The sequence below is a fragment of the Chiloscyllium plagiosum genome, unplaced genomic scaffold, assembly GCF_037043375.1.
Source record: "Chiloscyllium plagiosum isolate Xiang-an unplaced genomic scaffold, Cpla_swu_hap1 HiC_scaffold_29, whole genome shotgun sequence".
Classification (NCBI taxonomy): Eukaryota; Metazoa; Chordata; class Chondrichthyes; order Orectolobiformes; family Hemiscylliidae; genus Chiloscyllium; species Chiloscyllium plagiosum.
The window spans coordinates 51011732-51033230 of record NW_028270167.1 but is presented as its reverse complement, the minus strand read 5'-3'; the positions used below and the strand labels follow the sequence as shown (position 1 = coordinate 51033230).

General features: G+C 43.4%; 1 non-coding gene across 1 annotated transcript; it reads right to left on the bottom strand.

Annotated features, from left to right (window-relative positions):
• Positions 1-20178: 20178 nt before the first annotated feature.
• trnas-aga (transfer RNA serine (anticodon AGA)) lies at positions 20179-20260 on the bottom strand. The gene has a single exon. It is a non-coding gene; the product is annotated as a tRNA-Ser (tRNA).
• Positions 20261-21499: the final 1239 nt, after the last annotated feature.

Below are 21499 nucleotides of genomic sequence, written 5' to 3'. Positions count from 1 at the left end.
TATTCTGTGCTGTAAAATCTCGGTGTCACGAATAGTATTTTGGAAGAAACGTCTCATCGCAGGAAAGAAAAAAAACTATGTTGTTAAGAGAAGATACAATTGCCGTCCTAAATGTCAGCTAGTGGTTAAAATTCAGCAGTATCTCCGCTGTGGCTTGGGTTCATTGCCTGGTCAGGGAAGCAGGATTATTGTTCCTGATAAAGACAACAACAAAAGCGGAGCATCTTTGACAGGAAACGCATTTTACACGCGTCCGCATGTGCCTTGAAATATTGCTGCAGGGCCGCAAGGTGGCTCACTGGTTAGCACTGCTGCCTCACAGAGCCTGAGACATGGCATGAATCCAAATGGGTCGACTGTCAGTAAGGTGCCTTATTCAGGAACAAATGAAGCGTAATAGGGTAAGGAATTGTTCTGTGAGGGTTAATCCTTGGAGTATCGGTGTGAATTTGTTGTATCAAATGGCCAGTTTCTTAACTGTCGGCATTCTATGATACCTTACTGTGTTGTTTTAGCACATGTTCAGAGAGGGGAGAAAAGTGAAGAAAAACAGTCATTTCCCAGTCAGTGGTTGATCCATTGTGTGACAACCAACCGATTCACCTGTGACTGAACTAGCTCCCATCTTCCCTATACTGGTAACGACAGTATACACCATTCGAGCGGGTTTTCATGTGTTGCATCGGAACAGCATTCTTTCTCAAGATGGACTTCCCTGTGATATAAAAGACATGATAAAAGACATGGATGCCGATGACTGGAATCAAAAGAAGTCAGGAATAATGGAAAAGGTCTGCTGGGAAACAAAAAAGAATGGAAAGGAAGCCAACGAAGTACTGGGGTATAACGCCATTAGAAAAGACAAGGCGGGGTTTCATGGATGGTGGAACAGATGAATAGATCATGTGGCGTGAAACCAGGTAAAACTGAGTCCATATGGAAGTTTCCCTGATGATGTGAATTTGCTGAGAGTAAACAGGAGGGAAATTCCTATATTCAGATGAATCTATAACTAGACCTTCGAACTTCAAAACCAGCGATGAATGAAAAGGAAACGTTTGGAGCACTTTTTCATTCTATCGTAATTGAAATCGAAAATGATTATTTTTCAGGAAAAATGTGTCAGAAGCTGATTCTAAAGTATTTGTAAAAATGCGTGCAGAAACATAATGAGTGAATTTCACCAAGACAGGGAGTCTGGTCGGCCGGGTCGGGTCAGCGTTAGGTGTACAATTTCTAATTAGTTAACGTTAATTGGAAATATACCACATATCACATCCAACTGAGTACGACTAAGTGTAGATAGTACTGGTTGTGAAGAAAGGTTTAGCAGCTTGTTCTACGTGAACTTCATGAATTGTAAAAGAACTGAGCTGTTTCTGTTAGCTCAGCATTAAAGGGAAGTCGGTAAGCTCAGTCCGCTGCATAATTGCGAGCCGAAATGCTAACAGGCAGACAGTGCAGGCATCTGTTGTGGCCGTGCCCCTCAGTAACATGTATACCATATTTGTTTTTTTTTGGGGGGATGGGATGACTTCCGAGGGGAAAGCCATTGGGTATAGGTCTTTGGCACAGAGTTTGCCCCTTTTTCTCAGAAGGGTGGGGGATAGAGGAGGAGAGCATTTGTTATTGGGGACTCCAAATCGATGGGAACAGATTGAGATTCTGTGGATATAGGGCAGACTCATGATCTGTGTGTTGTCTCCCAGCTACCAGGGTTTGTGACATCTCGCATCGTGTTTTCAGGATCCTTAAGGGAGAGGGTGGGCAACCCCAAGTCATTGTCCACATATGCACCAACATCGGTAATAAAAGTGATGTGGATGTATGGCAGAATTTCAGGGATCGAGGGTGACATCTTAAATCTAGAACAAACAGAGTTGTTCTCTCTGATTTGATGCCCATTCTACGTCATAGTGAGGTGAAGTGTAGGGAGAGAGCATTTGAAAATATTGTTACAAGGATGGTGCAGGAGGGAGAGATTCCGATACCCGGATAGTTGGGGCTCATACTGAAGTCGATGAACCTTTACAAACAGGATAGTCTTCACCCGAACTAGAAGAATACCAATACCCTGAGGGGATAATTTGCCAACGCTCTTCATGAGGGTTTGAGCGAAATCAGCCGCGGAGTGGGAAGCTGAATTGTAGCTCCATTTTGCAGGTCGTTGTGAGTGGTTTTGTCATAAATAGCATTTTAGGTTTACAAGCGTGTACTGGCAAGGATGAAGGTGGCTTGAAGTGTGTTTGCTTCAACGCCAGAAGCATCTGGGATAAGGTAGGTGCCATGGGTTGTTACCTGGGACTTCGATGTTGTGGCCATTTCAGAGACATGAACGGAGGACTGAAGAGAATGGTTGTTCCTGGCACCTCAGTTTCGATTTTTCAGTCAGAACAGGAGGGTCGTTTCAGAGGGGGAGATGTGGCATTATTCGTCAAGGACAGCATTATGGTAGCAAAAAGGATATTGGTGAGGACGCGACTGAATCTGCTGAGGTAGAATGGACTGAGATTAGAATCAGGAATGGAGAGATCACCACAAAAATGTTCTAGATTTATGGAGGAAAAGATTGCAAAGATGATTCTGGATAGGAACAAAAGTGACAGGGTAGTTGTTATGGGGAGCTTTAACTTTCCAAATGTTGATTGGAAATGTTATCGGTTCAGCAACTCGGATTGGTCAGTTTTTGTCCAATGTGTGCAGGAGGGTTTCCTGACGCAGCATGCCGACAGGCCAACAAGACGCATATCCACATTTGATTTGCTTTTGGGTAATGAACTCAGCCAGCTTTGGAGGTAAGTGAGCACTTTGTTGACAGTGACCACAATTCGGTTATGTTTATTTAGTGATGGATAGGAATAGATATTTATTGCAGAGCATGAGGTATCGCGGGGAGAAAAGCCATTTTGATGCGATTAGGCAAAATTTAAGATGCACTGAAAGTGGAAAGTAACTTCCACGGTTGTGCACACCTGAAATATGGAGCTTGTTCGGGGAAAAGCTACTGCATATCCTTGGTAAGTATGTATGCATCATGCAGGGAATATGAGGTCGACACAGGGAGCTGGGTTTACTGAAGAAGTTGAATCACTTGAGAAGAAGGAGAAGGAGGCGTAATAAACATGAGATATGAAGGCTGAGGTAGGACGCTTTCGAATTAAAAGCTAACCAGGAAGGGCCTAAAGAGAGAGCTACTTCGAGTGAAGAGGAGCGAAGAGGTGCCAATCTTTGTCTGGCAGGAACAATCATGAAGCTTTCAATTGATAGTTCAAGAATAAAAGAATGTCTAGCATATGATTATGGCCTGTCAAGAACAGAAATAAGAAGTTGTCAGCGGAGTCCAAGGATAGCAGAGACGCTGAATGTATTTTTTTTATCATATCAAAAATGAAAAAGACAATGTTGTCGAAGAGAGTATTGAGATGCAACTTATTAGAATAAACGAAATTGACATTCATAAAGAGGAGTGGTTAGCAATTCATGAAAGTCTAAAAATAGGTTTGTTCCCTGGACTTGATGGGATGTATCCGAGGATTCACTGCGAATCGTGGGAGGAGATTGCAGAACGTTTGACTATAAGCTTTATTTCGTCAGTGTTTATGTCATTAGTGCTAGAAGACCCGAGTTTAGCAAATATTGTCCCCTTCTTCACGAAGGGGAGGAGAGACAATGCTCGTAATTATAGAACAGTGATCCTTAGCTTTCTTGCAGCTAACGTTTTGGAACAGATTATGAGCGATAGGATTTATGGTCATCGGAAAAGGAAGAAGTTGAATCGGGATAGTGAGTACGATTTTATGAATAGCAGCTTGTGCCTCGCAAACCTTATTGAGGTCTTTGAGAAGATGAGCAAACAGGTGGATGAGAGTAAAGTGGTTGATGTGGTGGATATGGTTTTCAGTAAGGCACTGTCGGCTGTTGCATGAAATACAGAGTCATGGGATTGAGGATGGTTTAGCAGTTTGGATCAGAAATTGGCTCGCTGAAAGAAGACAGAGTGTAGCAGTTCATAGGAAATGGTAATCCTGGAGTTCCGTAACTGATAGTGTACTACAAGGTTCCTTTTTGTGTTTGCTGTTGTTTGTCATTGTGATAAATGACCTGGATTAGGGCATGGAATGATGGATTCATAAGTTTGCAGATGACATTAAGATCGACGATGTTGTATAGTGCCAATATCTGCTGACGGTTACAGAGGGGCATGGATAATCTGCCGAGCTGACCTCAGAAGTGGCAAATGGGTTTTAATGTGGAAAAGTGTGAGATAATTTACTTCGGAAGGAGCAACAAGAATAAAGAGTTGCTGGCTAATTGTAATATTCTTGGAAGTGTAGGTGTGTAGAGCGATCTCGGTGCCCATGTATATAAAACTCGGAAAGTTACCACCCACGTTGACAGGTTTGTTTGCAAGTAATACGGTGTGTTAATTTTTCTTGGGAGATTCAGTTTCAGAGCGAAATTATCACTTTGCAGCTCCAGAAATTAACTGGTGTGGCCGCACTCGTAGGGTGCGTGCATTTCTGGTCGCCACATTATATGATGTATGTAAAAGCATTGGAAAGGGTGCTGAGGACATTTTCTAGGATGTTGCCTTCTATGAAGAGACGGTTTTATGAGGAAAGGTTGAGGGACTTGAGGCGGCTTTTGATAGCGACAAGAAGTTTGAAGGGTGAATTTAGAGAGACATAGAAGATGATCAGAGGTTGCCATAAGGTGGACAGTGAAGGCATTTTTCTTCAAATGGTAATTTTGGGCACAAGGGCACATCGATGTAAATTGAGGGTGATAGATACCGAGCTAGGTTCCTTTATCAGTGAGTAGTAAGGGTGCTGAACGCCTTGCCTTCAACACTCGTAGACTCAACAACTTTCAGGGCAATGAAATGATCATTGCATAAACTTGCGGATTATGATGGTAAAATATTAGTTAGATTGGTATCACAGGTCGGTGCAACGTTAGGGCCAAAATGAACATTATTGCGGTGTAATATTCGGTGTTTGAACTGTTCTTCAGCTTGAAATTGCAATCATCTCTGGTCACTATCAGTAAAACCAACACCTGGCGAGAACCGAATGTGCAACTTTGGCACCTTACGCAATCCAGTCTGTTGTGCAATTACATCAAACTGACGAATGGCACCACTGGAGCTGCCGTGTACTGATGACCACTGATCTTACCACTGGGCCCCTCAAACCAATTACTCCTTTTTTGCTGAAGATCTGAAATGAAACACAGCGCAGAGAAAGTTATACTGATGATGGATTATCGATTATGGAGCATCAGGTTCAGGAAAATGACATAGTAAAATGTGGTGAAAATAGGCATAATTGAATTTTGTGTTCGTTTACCGTGGCTTCCTGCGTTGATCACAGGCAATGTCATGTCGCCACTGTACTGGGATTTTCCTTCTATCGGTGTCAATTCGTCAGAGAATTCGATTCACTGGTACTTCACCAGCATCCTTTGGAATGTTCATACGGCACAATGACCCACACTGTACACAACGTCAACAATCTTCTGCATTACTACATCCAAGGGCACGTCGCATGGTTTTTTTTATAAATAGTGAAAAATTAATCATGTGATGCATGGGCAAATTGAATTTTAGTTTAATTAGTAAAGTCGCAAGAATCCAGAGTAAGTTTCAAAATGTCAGAAATTCACCTTCATTACCCTGACCAGCATTCTAGCCCAGCAAGTGGGAAATCTGTCCCTCAATCCCCAGCATCCATGTAATCGCTTGCTCCATGTGTCCACTTGGAAACCTATGTGAAGGGATGTTCAGCCTGACAGAGACCTTGTGAGAATTCTCCACTGTCTGACCTAAAGCTGAAACAGGAGCTATCTATTCCAGCTTGGAGGGTAGCGAAGTGGAGGTGAGACAGAAAATATTAATTGGTGTAGATTCACATTGTTCTCATTGTGATTGTTTAAAAACCTGGGCCAGAAAAGACTCAAGCAGAAAGGAGCAGAAGTAGGCCATTCTTAACACCGCTCCTGCCTCGCCACGACATTCTGTACCAACAAAGCTCACGCAGCACTTTTCTGTCTTTTTTCAGCATATCCATATCATCGTGTTGCCAAGTGGCTAACACATATTTATCGATCTCTACCATAAATAGACATCGAAGTTATTCATCGCTGAGAGGAAAATGTTGCATTTTGGTTTTTGCATGAATGTTATACGTTTTGCAGATGAGCAGCCGAGTCTGGTCTGAACACCTTTCAAACCATAAACTAAAACTCGACTCTGATGAGATTTGCATCCACAACTTTTGAATGGCAGTCTTAAAAAAGGCGTAGAAATTCAACGCGCTTTCCATTGCACCACAGAGTTGCGGCCTCACCCAGTTTTCAGCACAAAAGTTTGTCTTAGAACGATTTCGTTCGGGACACCCACCTCACGTCCATCTGACCTCGTCACACTTTCCAGAATCTGGTCCTTAACCACGTGTGCGCTGGATCTTCAAGTGTTCGGCTACATACTGCTGAAATGTCCCCATAACACTTAGCATTACCACACGTTCAAATAAGAAATTCCAGATGAACAACACTCTATGGGTGAAAGCGTTTTTGCTAAATCTCCTCTAAACCGCTTTTCTCCTGCTTTTCATCTATGTCACTGGTTATTCTTCCTTCCCGAAAAGACTTATTCCTGTCATACATATCTATCCTCTTCATAATATGTGCATGTTAATCAGTTTCTCACTCAGCATTCTCTGTGCTTAGTTACACAGCCCCAGCTTAGCTCATCTACCTTCACAATGGGAATGGTCCAGCCCTTGGCATTATTTTCATCTCCTGTGAACTTCTCCGCCTGCAATCAGACGGTTCCTGCAGTTTTGCGATTACAACTGAACAATAAGTGTTCTTTGAAGAAATGCCAAAATGTCTGAACAAAATCAGCAGCTCTTGTCCATCTATGATGAGAAAGGACAGTGAACGCTTCGAGTCCAATGATTCGTGTTGGGAACTGATGGGATGTATAGGTGGGTGAAAAATGTGGAAGAGGGCGGACAGAATCCAAAATGATTGAACTCGATGTTGGGTCCTGAAATCTGCATGGTCTTTCAGTAGAAAATGAATTGCCGATTTTCCAGCTTGCGCTGTGCCTGGAAGAAGAACTGCAGCAGACCAGAGACTGGTATGATGGTTTGGGTACACAATGCAATGTTAAAGTGACAGGACAGTGGAAGACCGGGGTAATTTTTGTTGATTCTGGACAGAACTTAAGTGATCTCAGCTTTGTCACCGACTCTGTTTTCCTCTCTCCATTGTAGAGAGATCACATTCTCAGCAAGAACTACAGTTTTCTGGATTGAATGAAGTACAGACAAATCACTGGAAGATGTGTCTGGAAGTTTCCACAGTGAGGAGAGACATCGGAAACCAGCAGGAAATGTATCTTACAACAGAGAACGTTACAGTGCAGTACAGGCACGTCGGCCCCCGATGGTGCACCGAACTGTGAAAATAATGTGATGTCCATTATAATGGAAAATTAACATTTCTTTTGAAACCAATAAAAGCACAGGGAAACAAAAAAAGTAAGGGCCTGACTTTTCAGAGGGCAAGTGTTGCAGACAGAAAGAAAATCTATGTATATTTAAACCGAACTAATAGCAGACGCACAAGGCCAACAAACTACCATATCAACAGCCAAGGAATTAGAAAAAAAACAACTCCATATCTGGAAAGGAACTCGAATGATTCAGGCCACTGACCTTGAAGTGTTGTTAAGAAGAAGCGAATTGTGCTTTAAAGCAAATATGTGAAAGCTATCAGGCACCCATTACATGAGGCGTCTTGCTAATGCATTACCTGGTACACGGAAAAACCTGAATTTGATGGAACTCCACGCGCTACATGCTGAAAACGTTCTGGCCCAAGAGAAGGAAAAACGGAAATTAAAGATGGAACAGCAAACACATAAAGCTCAGCTGGCTATGATGCAAATGGTCGCCCAGCCGTTGGAAGGAGGTGCTGCGTGAAAAGAAGGGCTGGCAGAGGTAAATCTGGCGGGTGCTTTGTTTGCAGAGCAATGAGTGAGACAGTGCACGCCCAGACAGTCTCAATCGGCCGTGGGGGCTGGGCAGCAGGGTGACTAATGGAGGAAGGTTGAGGTGGAGGTGGGAAGCCCCAAAGTTACAGGTAAACCTCTTTGCTTTATGCTTGCAAACGAATAATCGCTTATGCTCATCTCTACTACTAACCTTATTAGCACTGAAACATGTCCCACCTCTACACTGAGCATTGAGTTTGCGAAGCATGAACTATATTTTCAGTACAACGATGACGCATATAAGTCAATGCTTACATCTATGTTATATGTGGAAGGTGCACCTCTTACTTTTTTGGAAGATACAAGGGCAACATATTCAGGTCATAAATCAAGGCAGTTCAGAGAGTCGTCGCAAATAAAGATGAACGGAAGCTTCCTGAACTTAATCGGTGCATCAGGAGTCGTGACACGAGAGAGTTTTACCGCACCCCTATTGTGCAAAACCAGTAATGGGGAAACATTCCAATTCTTATTTCTGTTATCGGAATTCTGTTCTTTAAATCTGATGTCTCGGGATCTCATAGTGAGACTGGTGTCGGATTTGCGCAGTACCCCGACGGGCTTGCAGGTAATACAAAAAGAAGATTTAACAGTGCAGGCTGGAAAATACGAATCACGACCCCTGATGCATGTCAGAGAGCGATAGGGTCCATGAGCGATTCACTCACCCAGGAAGCAAGTAGCCATGTTAATCCCATTAACACCGATTTTCTTGCTGGAGATATGCTGCACTGCACAGCACACATACACCGCGATGGTCCTGACAAATCATAAGAGAAGGATTGGTTCAGGAGATTGGTTAAACCAGATCAGTTGTTATTGTGCGAATTTTATTGGAATGATCACAGATGTGCTGTCACTTTAAACGTTTTTAAGTATCTGTGACGGTAAGTAGACCCTGTTTTTTTGATGTGGAAGGCTTTTTTCCTCACGGATCATTGGCGAAGGCATCTAGCGACAGGTATCAGAATTTGGGACCATGGGTACGACAGGCACAAAAAACGAAAGATTGTATCTTCAGAGTCGGTGTGGGTATCTGCTTCCATGCAGTTAAAAGGACGTATAGGAAGATACTAAATCGGCTAACTCAGGCAAACAGGGCAGTCCAGGTAATCCCCGCCAGGAGTGTCGTCTGGCGTTTACCTATGGTAGATGTCTCGGACCCAAGATTAAGAAGGGTCCCAAAAGATTTCAGGGCAAAAGGCAAACACGATGTGGGGCTCATACGAACCCTTAAGAATAACCCCGAAGTCTGAGTGTCGTCCTTGCAAAGCAAAAGAGCCGTCAAAACCCGAGGCTGTGTAAGGAATTACCCCAGTCTTTGAATCTCTCTTATAGGCTGGAGTGATAATCCCCCGTGAATAATCACTGGTGAGATCACCCAGTTTTTTCGTTCAAAAAGGCAAACATACCAGGTGAATCGAGGGAATGGAGGTTTGTTCATGACCTGCAGTTTATCAAGAACGCTGTTGTTCCACACACCCCAAATGTTCCCAACCCCTATATTATATTGGCTCAAATTCCACCGGATGTAAATGGCTCTCTATTGTGGATTTAGCAAATGCCTTGTTTTGTGTACCGTTACACGCCGACAGTCAATTCTGGTTCACTTTATCATTCAAAGGCAAATAGTATACTTTCACGTGACATTTTCAAGATTACTGTGAGACCCCGCCATAATTAAAGAGGTTCTACACAGGAGTCTGGAGAGTCTTGTTTTAACCTGGGGGATCAGCGCTTCAGCAGTATGTAAGCGAATGCTTAATCGCAGCATCAACAGAGAAACAATGTGAGAAAGGTAGGCTTGCGATGCTCTGCGAGTCTCGCAAAATTACAACTTGTGGAACAACAGTTGAAGTTCTTAGGTTTGAAGCCCGAGACCAGACGTGTTCGGATTCACCAATTCAGAATCTGGATACGGCGTTTTATTGTGGATAGGTCAGCATTCAGAAGCAAAGAGATACGCCAGTGTCTGGTTTGTTGTAGCAACTACCCACGAGGTAGTCAAAGCGGGATCACTTCCTTCTCATCTGTCAGCGCAAGCAGCAGAGCTGATTGCCTTGATTGAGGCATGTAAATTGGCCGAAGGAAGAACAGTGAATATTTACATCGACAGCAGATATGCATTCGGGGTTGTACATAATTTTGGATCCCTGTGGATAAACAAGGGCTTCTTGACCTCCACTAGAAAGCCAATCACATAACATGGCCTGATTTCTGACCTCCTCAAAGCAGTCCGATTGCCGAAATCAATCACTGTATGTACATGTGAATCCCACAGGAAAATTTATGATTCAATTTCTCAAGGCAATGAAAATGTAGATTGAGCGGCAAGGACGGCAGCCAATCAGCCGCCAAGTGATCAGTTTGACATGTGTATGTCAAATATTTGTAATCCAAAGCAGACTTATGGGAGTTACAGTCGCAGGCCACATCGAAGGAGAAGCGTGAATTGACAAGGGCAGGGTGCAGAATAAGGGAATGGGTGTGGTGTGGCCCCAATGGTAAACCCTGTCTACCACGATCTTTATTACCTTTCTATGCCAAAATAACACACGGTAAGGACCATGTGTCAAAAGTGGGGATGGACAACAATATTTCAGCACGCTGGTACAGAAAGGGATTTACTCATAACTCAGAAAAAAATGTGAATAGTCTGTTATCTATGCCACTAATAATGTGGGGAGGGGAATACAAATGAATCAGGCAGAACACTCCCAATCCCAAAGACCCTTTGAACATTTACAGATGGATTTTATCGAACTAACACCCAGCGAAGGGAAAAGGCATTGTCTGGTAATAGTTGATGTTTTCCCAAGGGGTGGAAGTGCTCCCACGTCTAAACAGGATGCCAGTGCAGTAGCCAAGGCTTTGCTAACTGAAATAATTCCGAGATGGGGCATCCCTGAAAGGCTAATCAGCGACAATGGAAAGCCATTTATAAATATTGCCATCCAGCAGATCAGTGATTACTTGGGAATAAAGGTGAGGCAACATTGTGCCTACCACCCAGCGAGCGGTGGGGCAGTGGAAAGAGAGAAAATTACCCTTTAAAATAAATTGACAAAATGTTGTGAGGAACTAGAGGTGACATGGACAAAGGCATTTCCAATTGTGCTAATGTATATGAAGGAGAGGAAGAGTAAATCTTTGGACGTTTGAGATTTTGTTTGGAAGGTGGCCCAATACAGGAATTGGCCCAAGACCGATTGTAAGACAGGTATCAGACCACTGTGAGGACGAGATGTTATGTTGCGGAATAAAACTCTCCACACTTCTGTCTCAAATACAGAATCAAAAGAAGGGCAGCACTACCCCAACCTACAGAAGGGAAGATGCACAATCTAGAACCTGAAGACTGGCTGGTGGTGAAAGACTTCAGGAGCAAAAGCATGAAGGCGAAGAGCTGGCTGGGATTGTTCCAAGGGCTCCCTACAACACAGACAGCTGTTAAGATCGCCGAAAGAGCCACGTTGATACACGCCAGCCATTGCAAACGTGTAGCTGACCTTGAGGAGACATTGGACAACACCGGATCCAAATCAGTGTAAGTAGTGATTAGTAGACTCATAGAAATATGGGGCTGCATGGCAGGACGAATCGTGAAGGCAGGGGTGTCTGGGATACAACCGCAGACGGTAATCTTAACCAAGGATGTTAAGTTGACATTTACATGCCACCCATGCCCGTTTGGTAACCAAGACGACTATAAATAAGTCACTAAATATTTACGCAGAGATCCTTGTGTATCCAGTTACTGGCACTTAGTAGTATCCACCACGGCTACAGATACACCTGACACGTGATATCGGTTTCCTGTTATCAAGGAAGGAGGTGCCATGGCAAGGGTAATAATAACCAAGATTCAGAAGAGCGATGACGAAGCCTGGTGGTGTGGAATAAATAGACCCTGCTCCGATATCTATAGACAGATGAATATAGTGGTACAGCCTCGCACCCACCCCACCCGAGATGCAGTGCAGAAGGTCCTCCAAGAAATAGTAGCTCCTGGACTCGAAAAGATGAATGTTCAATAACCCGAACTGCAGATGGGCGGAAAGGCCTTTTCCGAGCGGACAGAAATGGAAGAAAGAAAGAAACTGATGTGCAGCTGAAATGATCACAAATGAAAAAAAAAGTGGATTCATTGAGAAAACTTACAGCGCCATATTTCACTTTCCGTACATTGAAAGTTCATTGAATGTTTGGAGACGGAGTAATAAAAGACAAACTGAGTATAAAGTTGAGAGTCAGGAGATATTCAATAAAAAAGGTAGACGGAGATGGACATGGAGAAATAAGTGTCACTGGTCTTGAAGATTTAACTCGGTTTTCCATTCCAAGATTCTGCCATACCTGCTGAGATTTTCCCGCAATTTCTTTTGTTGGTACTGAAACAGAAGGGAGAAGTGCGATCCTGGACCAATCAGCTATGTCTGCTCTGTGGACGTTTGAATTCCCTGTTCGAACAAATCACTTCTGACCCACACGAAAACCTCACTATCCTGCATCACCCCCACCTCTGTTATTGACAAAAAGCTGTTCATTTCGTAAACCCATATGGGTACACAACAGCATCATTTACCGAGTGAATTGGGAAAATTTCAGGGAGAGTTCCATTCGGTTTCCATCAGAGCATTCTCATTCAGTTAATTATATTACAGCACCATTTGACATGCAGCTGTCACTGTCATGTGGCCATTCGCATTCGACGTCTCTGGACATTTTGGTTGGGGCACGTTTGGAATGGTAACTCACGTTTTGGAAGGGACATTGTTTATAGCATATTCGGCTGAACTGATAACCTTGTCCCTTGCACCTGCAGTACAGTGGAGACAGTTTTCGCTCAGAAACCAAGAGATGATCAAAAACGGAGGAAAAAATGTGTCAACAAAACCTGCCTCAGCGAGCGATTTCGCTCTTGCAACATTAATGAAGAGCGGCAAACCGATTAGCAAACAACAGCGCCCTGCGTGGGTCTCGACCCCACATCATTGAGATTAAAGGTCTCAAGCTCTACCGACTGAGCGAACCAGGACAGGATTGGTGTTGGTTAATTTATGATTTCATACTGAGTTTAATTCAGCTGACACGGCAATTTTCAAAAATCTCGTTCATTCCTCCCCATTGCAAATAGCATTATTCAAGTCTTTCAAATCTCAGATTTATTCCTTCAGACCATTACAATCCATTTAGGCCTTGCCCCGGGATTTACGATTCTCTGTTAATATGTTCATATTTTGACCCTGATCCTTAGGTCGCCGAACTGATTCCCAGACACTCTGGCAGACTGCCAGTCAATCGGGAAAATACCTCAGGAAACCAAATCATTTCTGATTGGAGTGTAGGGAATCCCATCTGCTGAAGAGACAGAGTCCTCACAATTCAACACTTTCTTTGTTCTACCTGCCTACAAAGTTTACCACTTCTAATATTCGAGACAGGAATTCTGATTATAAAATGTTTTAAAAACAGGGACAATCTTCTGAAGCCATTTCCAATTTGAATTCGAATTTTTTACCCTTTCACACGGTAACAGCCGTTCCTGAGGAAGGAGTTTCCATTAGGTGTGTCCCAGGGATGGGCAGGAAGCCGCTGATTGAAACTGCAGTGGCCCCTTTCTGGTGGCAGCAGGGGCTTGTAGAGAGTGGGGTCACATTTTGCTGCACGTGACCATCTCACTCACTGTGGACTCAGGGTCAATTATGGATGAGTTCTCGTGGTTGTATTGTCAGTATATGGTCGGTCACAATACTTGATGTGAAATATTTGAGGCTCTGTGCTCTTTTTGGGCTCGGACAACAACATTTCAGCCAAATGCTCTGACCATTTGAGACACATCAACTGGCAGCAAAATTGTGCGTCTACACGTCCAAACGCACAGTGCTCGAGAGGAAGTGGACAGCAGTAGTTCTCATTATTTTAAGAATCAGTTGCTCATATTCCCGTGTTTATCGCAGAGAGGGTGAGAGACCCGAGGAGTAACAAACACACCCATAAAGCAATATCAGGACCTGTGTAGTTCTGTCATAAGAAGCTTCCTGCAGTTGTTCTATTCCAAAGTGTGGTTTCAAACCCACGACGCAATAGAGACTGGACCCTAAACACAGCACATTAAACCTCTCTGGATTAGTGGTGCTGGAAGAGCACAGCAGTTCAGGCAGCATCCGAGGAGCAGTAAAATCGACGTTTCAGGCAAAAGCCCTTCATCAGGAATACAGGGATCTTCAGCAGCACTAATCCTCAATCTGGTCTCCAGCATCTGCATTTATTGTTTTTACCTCCATTAAACCACTCGGCGACGCTCCCTGACGATAACTAAGCGCCAAACCTGTCAAGACTAATGTTTCAGCATCGCTTCACTTCAGACAATTTCCCCTGGCACTTTCTATGAATACCTTCGCATAATTAAAAAAAATATTTACAACGATTTGAAAGGTTTGCACGGTGTGGACATTAGTGAGAAGCTGAATATTCTTCGACAGCTTTCCCCGGAGCTTCAGGCCTGAGGGATGTCCTTGGAAAAGTTTACAAAATCATGAGGGAGACGAGCAGAGAACAGAGTCAATCTTCACTTTTTCAGAAGTCACGTGAGTTTAAAGCGAGATAGCATAGGTTTTATGTGAGAGCAGTACAATTTGAAAGGGATGTGAGCGACAGTTGTTTTTAATACAGACATTTTTGTGCGTGTGGAATAAATTGCCACATTTAGTGGCAGATTTTGGTGCACTCACAACACTTCAAAGGCATCTAAATGGGTATGCAGACAGGAAGTGTTCGGAGAGATAAGGGACAAATATTGGCAAATATGTTTAGATTAGTTACGGTCATCTGTTCAGCAGGTGCAAGTTGGATAGGAAGGTTTGCTTCCGTGCTCGGCAATTCTGTGACACTCCAGTGCCTGACATTAGTTTGAATAGACCACTTGCAAAAACGCATGCTGTTTGTTACGAAGTCAGCGTGTTTGAATTTTATTTTTTCTTGAGGCGTAATGTTTTGAAATGACACAGAGAGGAATGTTTTCCAGGCATTTACAGACAATGACCATTCTCCTTGATACATTCCCAAGTTCTCCATCAAATAATTTCGTTGACTAAAAAAAACCTCACAAATCGTGTTATCCCCTCGACTCTCCTGAGAATCCAAAAACTGACAGCTCTTAACGTGGAAAGGTGCAAAACTCAAAAGGCAGAGTCATTATCAGACACACAAACTCTTTACTTCTGTCTGTGAGGCAGTGCGAGACGTGTATGTCAAGAACTGCTCACACAAATAGCACCGAAACAATTCCAAACGGAGTTTGCCGACATTCTGGAGATTTAGTGCATTGCCAAGTAACAGAAAGTGCTCAAGTAACATAAAACATAACAGAAAAATGTACCATGCAAAGTGAATATTACCAATTATATTCTCGATTAAATTAGGTCAACAATGCGCTGGTGCCTCCATCTGATCGAGCGAGCCAATCTCCAGGCTCCCTCACCAGGACAGTAATGAAGGAAATGAGAGAAATATAACAAAGTTTCACGTTGCGATTGCCCACCTTTTAGCCACAACAACAAAAAACGAGGGAGCAGATTCAGTGCAGGATCTGGCTTCACAACAGCGGTGAAATAACGACGTCCACTCACTTTCAGGGAAAGCTGTGAACAACACACATTGTCCAGAATATGAATACACAGCGCGGGCTGTTTAGTTCCTATATTCTACTGCTGCCCTGACATTCATACGAAAATGTACCTTTCAAAGAGAGCGTTTGTAGCTGTGGAATGACAGTGTCAGCTATTTCCCCTCGCTCTTACTGCCGCCCTTGGTCGTGTAGGGGCTGGTATTCTCATCTTACACGCGGTAGTTGAGTGTGCAATTCTCTGTTGTGGAAAAGCAGAGTGTTTTGGAGCAGAAATATGTGAAGCTCGGACGCTTCTGGAGTTCTTGTTGGAAAGTTCGGTGACGCTAGGAATATGGTTTGCAGACTTTTCCTCGCCTGTCTGGGCGACATTCTCAGCGCTGCAGAGGTTCCTGTGAAACGCTGCTCTCACGTTTTGGTACGAATTTATTTGGTTTCATTACCGCTGCTTCCGCTTGTTGCGATTGCAGATTGGGTCCAACGGATGGAATCCGTGGATGAGTGCCCTGCTTCCAGGAATTGTCTGGCTGTCTTCTGCTTGCCCTGTCCTATTATTGTTGTGCTATTCTAGTCGAATGTGTGGCCCTTGCCGTTTGTACGTATTGCTACTAGGGACTGCTGGACTGACGCCCACACAAATTCTTTACCAAGAACCAATATCCACACACCTTCATTCGCAAATGCATGGCACACAAAGTTCGCAGCGAGGATATGCTTTGAGGTAATTTTTAAATCATGCTTCCCTGTATTAAAAACAAATTCTGGAAAACGATATCCAGACTCCTCTGAACACTCGGACGTATGACAGCATAGAAACCGAGAACCTCACGCAGACAACAACTCACGAGAAAACAAGGCCCAATCCGCATCATGTGCAGGTCAAGCGTGGTTGACGAGATTCCACGCAGGGACTGCACGAAACACGACAAAGGAGAAAGAGGCTGACAGCTAGAGAGCTGCATTCATAATTTCATCTGGACTGTAAACGGCTCGGACAGCTGTTCCTTGCAGTTATGCACAGAATATTGAATGTCTCTGATTCCAGGGCTTGGAACTCGGATGATATGACCGTCTGCAACACTGGTTACTTCCTTGTGTGAGGTAACTCCTAATGGAACACACGTAACACTCTATTGCTCATTTAGAAATACATCCAAAATAGAAGCTCAGATAAGCATTTCTGTTGTCTTTGTGGTGCTGTACCAGACATGCCCTGTGGCACTGCACTTATTCTGTGTTTCCTGAGGGTTTGGCACATGCTTCCACGATCGTATTATGGGCAGTAATCTGTATTTTCGCTTCAATAACGGGTGTGTGAAGCGGAGGTCCACCATTCTCTATTCTATTTTTCTCTTCTTATGCACAACTGCAACACAGTAAAGGATCAATTAATATTGTAAGATGATATACAGAGGCCTGTGAAATACCGAAGTGTTAATGACATCTATGCAATGGTTAGAGATTACCTTGATTCAGGAAAGAAGGATGTAAACTCTGTTTGGCTGGAGTTGAGGAACAGTGAGGAATGAACTCACAAGCATGTGTAGTTTACAAGCACACTCGCAGTAACCACAAAGCGAAATAAATCATACAAGGAAAAACAATTGTGTGTGAGTGACAAAAATGGCAATAATCATGCGTGATCTTAACTTCCCATCTAAAACTCTCCGTTCCATTGTAAAAACGTTTGGAGAACCATAATCAAAAAAATCCCACATGTCCCATAAAACATCATGAAGGAATATCTTGGTAATTGATTACTCTACTGGTGACTTAATTTTGCTATTTTCTTGGAAACCATCTCTTGAATTGTGAGCATCAGAAAAGGCTTTTTATTTGCCAGCAAGAAATAAATATGTGATTAATCTTTGTTCGTTTCATGTATAAGAACACTGAGACTCATCTGCAGTGCACATCTTTTGCGTTTCTATCGATTTTAATAGTAGCGTGTCTTTTGATTCTTCCCAACAAAGTATATGACCTCGCATTCCCGACATGAAACTGCATCTGCCAAGAATACTCCAATTGTTGGAGGGAATCCTGAGGAACAGAATGTACATGTATTTGGAAAGGCAAGGACTGATTCGGGACAGTTAACATGGCTTTGTGCGTGGGAAATCATGTCTCACAAATTTGATTGAGTTTTTTGAAGAAGTAACAAAGAAGATTGATGAGGGCAGAGCAGTAACTGTGATCTATATGGACTTCAGTAAGGCGTTCAACAATGTTCCCCATGGGAGACTGATTGGCAAGGTTAGATCTCATGTAACAGCAGTGGACCTAACACCGACCCTTGTAGTACGCCGCCAGTACCTGGACACCAAGAAGAACATGTTCCATCAACTACAACAACGTTTTCTATTGGCAAGCCAATTACTGATCAAAGCTGCAATCTCTCCCACAATTCCATTCCACAGCATTTTGTATAATACCCTATTGTGGGGAACCTTATCGAACAACTTTCTGAAACCCATATACACCACGTCAACCGGTTTACTGTCATCGCCCTGTTTGGTCACTTTGTCAAAAAAGTCAATAAGATTCGTTCGGCAAGGCCTACCCATCACAAAACCGTGCTGACTGTCCCTGATCAGATTACTCTTTTCTAGATGGTCATAAATCCTATCTATAATAACCTTTTCCAACACGTTACCAACAACTGCAGTGAGACTCACTGGTCTGTAATTACCAGGGTTGTCTCTACGACACTTTTTGAACACGGGAACAACATATGCTATGCTCCATTCCACAGGCACTATTCCTGTAGACAACGATGATTTGACGATCGACGCCAAAAGGGTCATCAATCTCTTCCCTTGCTTCCCAGAGGATCCGAGGACAGATCCCAACCGGCCCAGCTGACTTATCTATTTTCACACTCTGCAGTATTTCTAATAGCTCTTCCTTGTGAACCTCAATCTCTTCTAGTCTACATGCAAGTATCTCTGTATCTTCCTCGCCAACATTTTCATTTTCTATAGCGAACACTTTCGAAAAATATTTATTTAGTGCTTCCCCCATCTCCTCTGACTCCACGCACAACTTCCCACTATTCTCCTTGATTGTCCCAAATTTAACTCTCGTCATTCTTTTATTCCTGACATACCTATGGAAAGCCTTTGGGTTAACCCTGAACCTATCTGCCAACAACTTCTCATGTCTCCTCCTGGCTCTTCTCAGCTCTCTTTTTAGGTCTTTCCTGATATCGTTGGAACCCTCGAGTGCTCTAACTGAGTTTTCACATTTTGTCCTAAAATAAGACTTCTTGTTCTTCTTGACCAGGGATTCCACTCCCTTAGTAAACCGCGGCTCACGCGTTCTATATCTTCCCCCCTGTCTGACAGATACATACTTATCTAGGACACACAGGAGCTTTTCCTTGAATAAGCTCCACATTTTAATGTGCTCACCCCCTGCAGTTTCCTACCACATTCTACCCTTCCAAAATCTTACCTCATTGCATCGTAATTTCCCTTCCACCAGCTGAAACTCTTGCTCCGTGGAGTACACCTATCCCTTTCAATCACGAAAGTAAACCTGAGAGAATTGTGATCGCTGTCTCCAAAGTGCTCACCTACTCCCGAATCTAAAATTAGCCAGGCTCGTTACCCAGTACTAAATCGAAAGTGGCTTCGTCCCTTGAAGGCATGTCGACATACTGTGTCAGGAAGCCCTCCTTCACACACTGGGCAAAAACTGACCCATCTATAGTACTCGTACTGTCGTGATCCCAGTCAATTTGGATTTTGTCTTGAGTGTTCCAGAGTTTTTCATTGTCCCAGAGTCCAGATGAAGTTTGCATTCCTCACGTACGTGAGCGATAATTCTTTCAATGTCTCAGATCAGTTCCTGTCCCGAGAACATCAGAGTCAATGTCCCGTCCTCTACTCGGTCCGAAGTTCACACTTCTTCATACTCCTCTGATTCGATTTCCCAAAGAGTTTCTCAAGATTTCCAAAGCTGGAGGCTAAATTATATGGTTTGCTTCTTAAACATTTTTCCAATTGCCAACTGACAATATTTTCACAGTATCTCTTCAGAATCATCGAGCTTGCACCATGTCCAGGGATGAGAAGTCCCGTTTGGTGGAGAGATTCCCGAGGCTGGTGAGTTTCACTTTGGAACAAAGATGGTTAAGTGGCAATTTTCTGCGGTTGTTTGTAATGATGGGAGAGGGAGCGGTGGGGAATGAGCACTTTGACGAGCAGGAGGAAGTGTTGCCACTGACCCGAGTCAGAGAACAGAGGACAGGGATTAAAGGAATCTAAAGAATAGCAGCACTTCTGCTTAGGACGTTCAATAACAACTGCAGAAACCCGATGTATCGAGCTGTGTATCTGGGAAGAGAAACAGAGATAATGTTTTAAATATGGGTCATTTCTGATGAAGAACTCGAGTTTCCCAAGTCTAATCAAATTACCGGCCTGCTTTGCAAAAGAGGTTTTCTGAACTTTGAGCGAGAATTGTTCCAGCAGGAAAGCATTCATAACGTAGTCAGCAGGATTCGAACCCACGTGGGGAAACCCCAATGGATTTCTAATCCATCGCCTTAACCACTCGGCCACGACTACAGACAGTGGAGCAGGGTTGAGCATAGTTCATATGTGGTAGGCTTTCAAAGGTAGGTTAAATATAGTGCAGGATAGGCATGTCCCGTTGAAGGCAAAGGATGTGAAAGGCAATATTCGTGAACTGTTGATGACAGGACAATTGTACGACTCGCCAAGAGGAAAAGGGAAGCATACATAACGCCCCGGCAGCTAAGAACATAATTGTCCCTGGAGGAACATGAGAAGATTAGGACAAGTCTTAAACGAGGAATGAAGGGGGTTAAAAGGGGTCATGAAACAACTTCACGCTAGCAAAATTGAGGAGAATCCTAAAGCCTATTATTCATATATAAGAAGCAAACGGGTAACCAGAGAAAGGATTGGTCCACTGAAGGAAAATGAAGGAAGGCTGTATGTCGAATCTGAGAGAGTGGGTATGATTCTGAATGATTATTTTGCATCAGTGTTCACTGAGGAGAGGAACATGATGAATGATGAGTTTAGAGTAAAACATTTGATTAGTCTGGATCATGTTGACATAAGTAGGGAAACTGTGTTGGGCAGGCTAGGGGTAATTAATGTGGACAAATCCCCAGGAACGGATGGGATCTATCCCTGGTTCCTGAGCGAGGTGAAAGAGGAAATAGCTGGGGCCCTGACAGATATCTTCGTGGCATGCTTCAGCACAGGTGAGGTTCTGGCCGACTGGAACGTTGCTCATATTGTCCCCTGTCCAAGAAGGACAGTAGGGATATTCTGGATAACTACAGAACAATGGGCCTAACATCAGTGTTGGGAAGGTTGCTGGAGAAGGTACTGAAGTATAGGATCTATTCATATTTAGAAAATAATGTGCATATCAGTGAGAGGCACAGAGTTTATCGGGGAAGTGCCCAAGTTGATAGATGAAGGAAAGGCTGTTGATGTCATATACATGCACTACAGTATGGAGTTAGATAAGGTTCCCCATGGTAACCAAATACAGAACGTAAAGTAACATGGTGTGCAGGGTGTTCTAGACAGGTGGATAAAGAATTAGTTGAGCAATAGGAGACAGAGAATGGCAGTTGAATGGAGTTTCTGGAAATGGAGAAAGATGACCAGTAGTGCTCCACAAGGGTCAGTGTTGAGGCCACTGTTGTTTGTGATATACATAAATGATCTGGAAGAGAGCACTGTTGGAATGATCAGAAAGTTTGCAGATGACACGAAGTTTTCTGGACTAGCAGAAAGTATAAGTGACTGTTTAAGAATACAGGA